Below are 6,248 nucleotides of genomic sequence, written 5' to 3' on the forward strand. Positions count from 1 at the left end.
TCAACTTACCTTAGCACCTTGTTTTTTTAGACAGATTTGCTGAGGCAAGGGAAACAAAGGCAAAAATATACTGTTGGGACTACTTCAAAACAGAAAGCTTCTGCACAGCTAAAGAAAACAACCAACAAAATTAAAAGGTGACCTACTGAAGATAGAAGACATTCTCAAATGGCATGTCCAATAAATGGATTAGTATCCAAAATATATAAAGAACTTATAAGACAACACTCCAAAAATGAATAATCCAATTAAAAATGGGTAGATGATATGAATAGATGTTTTTTTCAAAGACTACATACAGATGGCCAACAGACACATGAAAATATGCTTAACACCACTGATCATCAGGGAAATGCAAATGAAAACTAGAATGAGATATCACTTCACACCTTTCAGAATGGCTAAAATAAATAATGCAAAAAACAACAGGTGTTGGCTAGAATGTGGAGAAAGGGGAACACTCTTGCTTTCCTGGTGAGAATGCAAACTGGTGCAGCCACTCTGGAGAACAGTATGGAGGTTCCTCAGAAAGTTAAAAATAGAACTGCCCTTAATCCAGCAATCACTCTACTAGGAATTTGCCCAAAGAATACAAAAAATACTAATTCAGAGGAATAGGTACATCCTGATGTTAATGGCAGCATTATTTTCAATAGCCAGGTTATGAAAACAGGCCAAGTACCCATGGATTGGTGAATGGATAAAGAAGAGGTGGTATACCAAAGATACAGATGTAGTGAAAAGAAGGGCCATCTGTACCCCAAAGTTTATAGCAACAATGGCCATGGTCGCCAAACTGTGGAAAGAACCAAGATGCCCTTCAATGGACGAATAGATAAGGAAGATGTGGTCCATATACACTATGGAGTATTATGCCTCTATCATAAAGGATGAATACCCAACTTTTGTAGCAACATGGACGGGACTGGAAGAGATTATGCTGAGTGAAATAAGTCAAGCAGAAAGAGTCAATTATCATATGGTTTCACTTATTTATGGACCATAACATATAACATGGAGGAAATGGGGAGATGGAGAGGAAAAGGGAGCTGAGGGAAATTGGAGGGGGAGGTGAACCATGAGAGTCTGTGGACTCTGAAAAACGGCCTGAGGGTTTTGAAGGGGCCGGGGGTGGGAGGTTGGGGGAACCAGGTGGTGGGTATTGGGGAGGGCATGTATTGCATGGAGCACTGGGTGTGGTGCAAAAACAATGAATACTGTTATGCTGAAAAGAAATTAAAAAAAAAAGAGAAATATATACTCCTAGAAAAATTCCCTAGATTATTTGAGATAAAATTCATCCATTACTATTAAAAAAAAAAGAGGTGGTATATATATGCATATATATATATATATATATATATATATATATACACACACATATACATATATAATGAAATGTGTATGTATGTGTATGTGCGTATGTGTGTATATACACATACGCACACACACATACATATATATGTAATGGAATATTATTCAACATTTAGAAAAAATGAAATCTTGTCATTTGCAATAGCTTGGGGTGGAGCTGGAGAGTATTATCCTAAGTGAAATACCATATGATTTCACTCATTTGTGGAATTTAAGAAATAAGATGATAAAAGAGGGAAAAAAAAAAAAAAGAATGAGGTAAACCAAGAAACAAACTCTTGACTACAGAGGACAATCTGATGGTTACCAGAGGGGAGGTGGGTGGAGGGATTGATTAAATAGGAGGTGGAGATTAAAGAGGGCACTTGAGATGAGCATAGGGTGATGTATGGAATCGTTGTATCACTATATTGTATACTTGAAACTAATATTACAATGTTTGTTAACTAACTGCAATTTAAATAAAAACTTAAACAAGAATAAAATGTAAAAAATTAAGAAATAGAAAAAATCAGGACTTTCATAAATCATATGTTAACAGTAAATAAATGCATAGATATATAATAGCTGAGCCATTTTTGAACAATTTCAAAAGGAAAAATTAATAAAATCTGGGATAGTTTTCTTTTTTTGTTTTTTCTATATGCCAATTTATAAAGCCAATTTAGTTTTACCTCATTATTGAAAACCATGCTGGCTCAACATATACCCTCATATATCTCTCAAATACTAGCTATGCTCACATATCATGCTAGATGTTGATTATAGAAAGATACAGATGACTGGTTTCTCACACTTAAAGGTTATGTAGTTTATAGACAACCTTGTAGAGTTCTGTTATTGAGTCTTAGAAGGCATAAGTAATATGTGTTTATTGTTATAATAAAGATTTTTGTATTTATTCTTCTTTAATGCACATATAAAGATCATTAGTATTGAACATAATATAAATTAAGCCTCAAAATTATGTTAATGTTATCTAAGACAATTTTTTAATTTTTTAGTTTAATTTAATTTTTCAAAGATTTTACTTATTTGTCAGAGAGAGCACAAGCAGGGGGAGCAGCAGGCAGAGGGAGAAGCAGGCTCCCTGCTGAGCAAGAAGCCTGATGTGGGGCTTCATCCCAGGAAGCAGAGATCATGACCTAAGCCGATGGCAAATACTTAACTGACTGAGCCATCCAGGTGTCCTGACAGTTTACACATTTCTCCCATCCCCTACCCTCTACCTCTGGCAACCACCCAACCACCAGTCTCTCTCTATTATCTATGAGCTTGGTGTTTCTTTTTTTTAGATTCCACATGTAAGAGAGGTCATACAGTGTTAGCGTTTCGTTGATTTATTTTACTTACCATAATGCCCTCAAGGTGCATTCATGTTGTTGAAATGGCAAGATATATTCTTTTTTAGTGGCTGAATAATATTCTGTTGTATTTTTGTATATATCATGTATGCATATATGCACATATCATGTATGCATACGTGTGTATATATGTCATGTATGCATGTATGCATGTATGCATATATCACGTACACGTATGTGTGTATATATGTCATGTATGCTTATATATGAGTATGTATGCATATGTGTATATATATATCCCGAGTATATATATGTATATATGTATGTATACCATGTGTATATATATCATGCATGCATATGTACAAACACACACACACACCCTGAGCATGTATATACACCATGTGTATATGAACCATGTGTGTGTTTATGCACTGTGTGTATATATGTATACATACTGCATGTGTATATATATCATATAAAATCATGGTGTGATTACATATACATGCATATGTACATATGTAATCATACCATAATTTTATAATCCATTCATCCATTGGTGAATACTAAGGTTGTTTACATATCATGACTATTGTAAATAGTGTTGCAATGAACATGGAGGTACATATATCTTTTCTAATTAGTGTTTTCATTTTCTTTGAGTACATATCCAAAAGTGGAATTATTGGATCATTCCATACTTTAGTTTTTTAATTGAAGTATAATTAACCTACAGTGTTATATTAGTTTCATGTGTACAATATAATGATTCAGCAATTCTGTGTATTTCTCAGTGCTCATCAAGGTAAGTGCACTCTTGATCTCTTTTATTTCCAAGGTGATGATCTTTCTCATTCAAACTTGCCCTAGCCCTTGGTTTTCTTTCAAATCTTTCTTTCTGCCTAAATTGCCTAATTTTTTCTTGATATGCCCCCATTGTTGAGAGTAGGCCAAGACCTGTTAGTGATCCAAGAGGAGGAATTTCATTTAGCACCTAGATTCAAGCTGACTGGAAGCCAGACCTTCAGGCATCAGCTTTTAAAAGTATGCAAATATTTACAGAGTGCAAGTAGAAATCCCACTGGCCACCAAAGCCAGTCAATCTGGAGGTAACTGCCTGGGTGGCAGTAACAGAAATCTGGGCTCTAGTTGAGTGTATATGCCCTTTTCTGGGTGATATTGGTGAGGAGGAACAAGGCAGAGGGAGAGCACTAAGGCGGTATCTTTAGCCAATGATCCTTGAGAGCAGCTCTGTGGGCCATTAAATGTGTGCCAGACCTGAAACTTATCTATCAGACCAAAGCTTTAGGACAAGCAAAGAGGCCTCTTTCACAGAAAGTTGTGGGAGCACGTACTGTCTGTACAGTGCCCTGAGGGTGGTAGCATGCCAAGAATTCTTCCTGGGATCCCACAGTCCTGGGGGACCCAGGAATGCAAGCCTCCTTGGCTGCAGTTCCGAGAGATCAAGGGGTGTCCCATGGGTAGCGGTTGCTGAAACCAGGGCGCTGAAGGTATGTAAAGTTCCCCGCTAGAGACACTGGCCCTCTGGAACATAGCAGAATGAGCATGTGGATAATGCCTGACATCCAAGTTCTCTGGAAAGGATTATAGTCTGCCCCAAGATGCATGTTGAATTAGAACTCTGCCCCTCAGGCTGCAATCACAATGTAGTCAAAGGCTAATAGGCCTTTTCTACAGAAAGATTGAGCACCTGAGTCTGTTGCCTTTCCTTGTTCCCTGGGGGTGGTAATTGTTTAAGAACTCTTTCTCCGTTGTTACAGTCCTGTTGGACCCACAAACATTAGCCCACTGGCCACCAGAGCCAGGTCATGTATAGGTGTCTCCTGGCAGCAGTCGCAAAACTTGGGGACTAGGCAGTGGTCTGAGCTCCTTTCTGGGTGACAGGGATTATCATAGTATCATGAAACCAGAAATGCTACTACCTCATCTGGTTTTTGAGACCAGGTGATCAAGAGGAGTCCTCTAGGTGGCGCCACAAACATCAGAGTATCCAATGTGTAAAAAAAGCTCCCTCCAGGAGCTAATGGTATTCTGGAGCATGGCAAAGGGAGAGCATGAAGATGGTGCCTGCTAGTCTTCAACCTGGGAGATTGTTCCAGCAGGCTCTGAGATGTGTCTGTTAAATTAGATACTTGCTACTCAGGCCAATGCTTAAATGTGAGCAGGTGAGTTTCTTTCAAGTCTGGGCGTGATTGGCTCTCTCTGAGTTGGACAATGGGGTGGGTGAGATCAAGCATGTGAGCCCTTTAAGAGCAGCTTCTTATATTGCTACAGTCTGGTGGGTCTCAGGTTGTGAGCCTTATTTGTTTTCAAAGTTAGTTAGATGTTTTGGAATAGCTGATGCAGAATTCAAACTCTTTGTTCTTCGGGTGAAATTACTGGTTTTGAGTTACCTGCCAGTTGTTGAGCCTGGGATTGGGTTTATGGTAAAATTGAGTCCCCGTCCCTCCTACCCATTTTGACGTAGTTTTCTTCTCATTTACCTGATGTGTAGTAGTTGTCACTCAACCATCCTTCAGGTTTATAAAGAGGAAACTGTTCAATGTGTAGTTATACATAGCTATAGACTCCGTGTGGAAGGAAATGAGTTCAGCATCTTCCTACATAGTCATCTTGAACTGGAAATTCCTTAACCCAAATGTACAGTTTGCTCTTTGTGGTAATTTAAAACAAAGTGAGAGAAAAATCTTGTTGATTATTTCCTCACTGAAAACTTTTAGATATACCTTTGAACTCCATTCATGCTGTATGCCCAGTTCCCTTTAGTCTTGTTATCTACTCACTCATTCAACAGATATTTTTTTTTCTTTTTTTTTAAAGATTTTATTTATTTATTTGACAGAGGAATAGAGATCACAAGTAGGCAGAGCAGTGGGCAGAGAGAGAGGGGAGAAGCAGGCTCTCTGCTGAGCAGAGAACCCGATGCGGGGCTTGATCCCAGGACTCTGAGATCATGACCTAGCTGAAGGCAGAGGCTTAACCCAATGAGCCACCCAGGCACCCCTCAACAGGTATTTATTAAGTGTAAGAATTGGATATGCATCCGTTAAAAATATTATTTATAGTAAAATGTTCTTCCCTTGTGAATAAGCATATTAGTAAAGGGATATAGATAATGATTAATTTTTATAGTGCATTATTAAGTCATAAATGCTACTATGTTAGAATGGGGGGAGGCAGCAGGAGATGTAGGCAGAAACAGCTTTTAAAAATAGTCATTCTAGCAGGCTCTCTGCTGAGCAGAGAACCCGATGCGGGGCTTGATCCCAGGACTCTGAGATCATGACCTAGCTGAAGGCAGAGGCTTAACCCAATGAGCCACCCAGGCACCCCTCAACAGGTATTTATTAAGTGTAAGAATTGGATATGCATCCGTTAAAAATATTATTTATAGTAAAATGTTCTTCCCTTGTGAATAAGCATATTAGTAAAGGGATATAGATAATGATTAATTTTTATAGTGCATTATTAAGTCATAAATGCTACTATGTTAGAATGGGGGGAGGCAGCAGGAGATGTAGGCAGAAACAGCTTTTAAAAATAGTCATTCTA

The sequence above is a fragment of the Enhydra lutris genome, unplaced genomic scaffold, assembly GCF_002288905.1.
Source record: "Enhydra lutris kenyoni isolate GAN:26980312 unplaced genomic scaffold, ASM228890v2 scaffoldscaffold21, whole genome shotgun sequence".
Taxonomy (NCBI): Eukaryota; Metazoa; Chordata; class Mammalia; order Carnivora; family Mustelidae; genus Enhydra; species Enhydra lutris.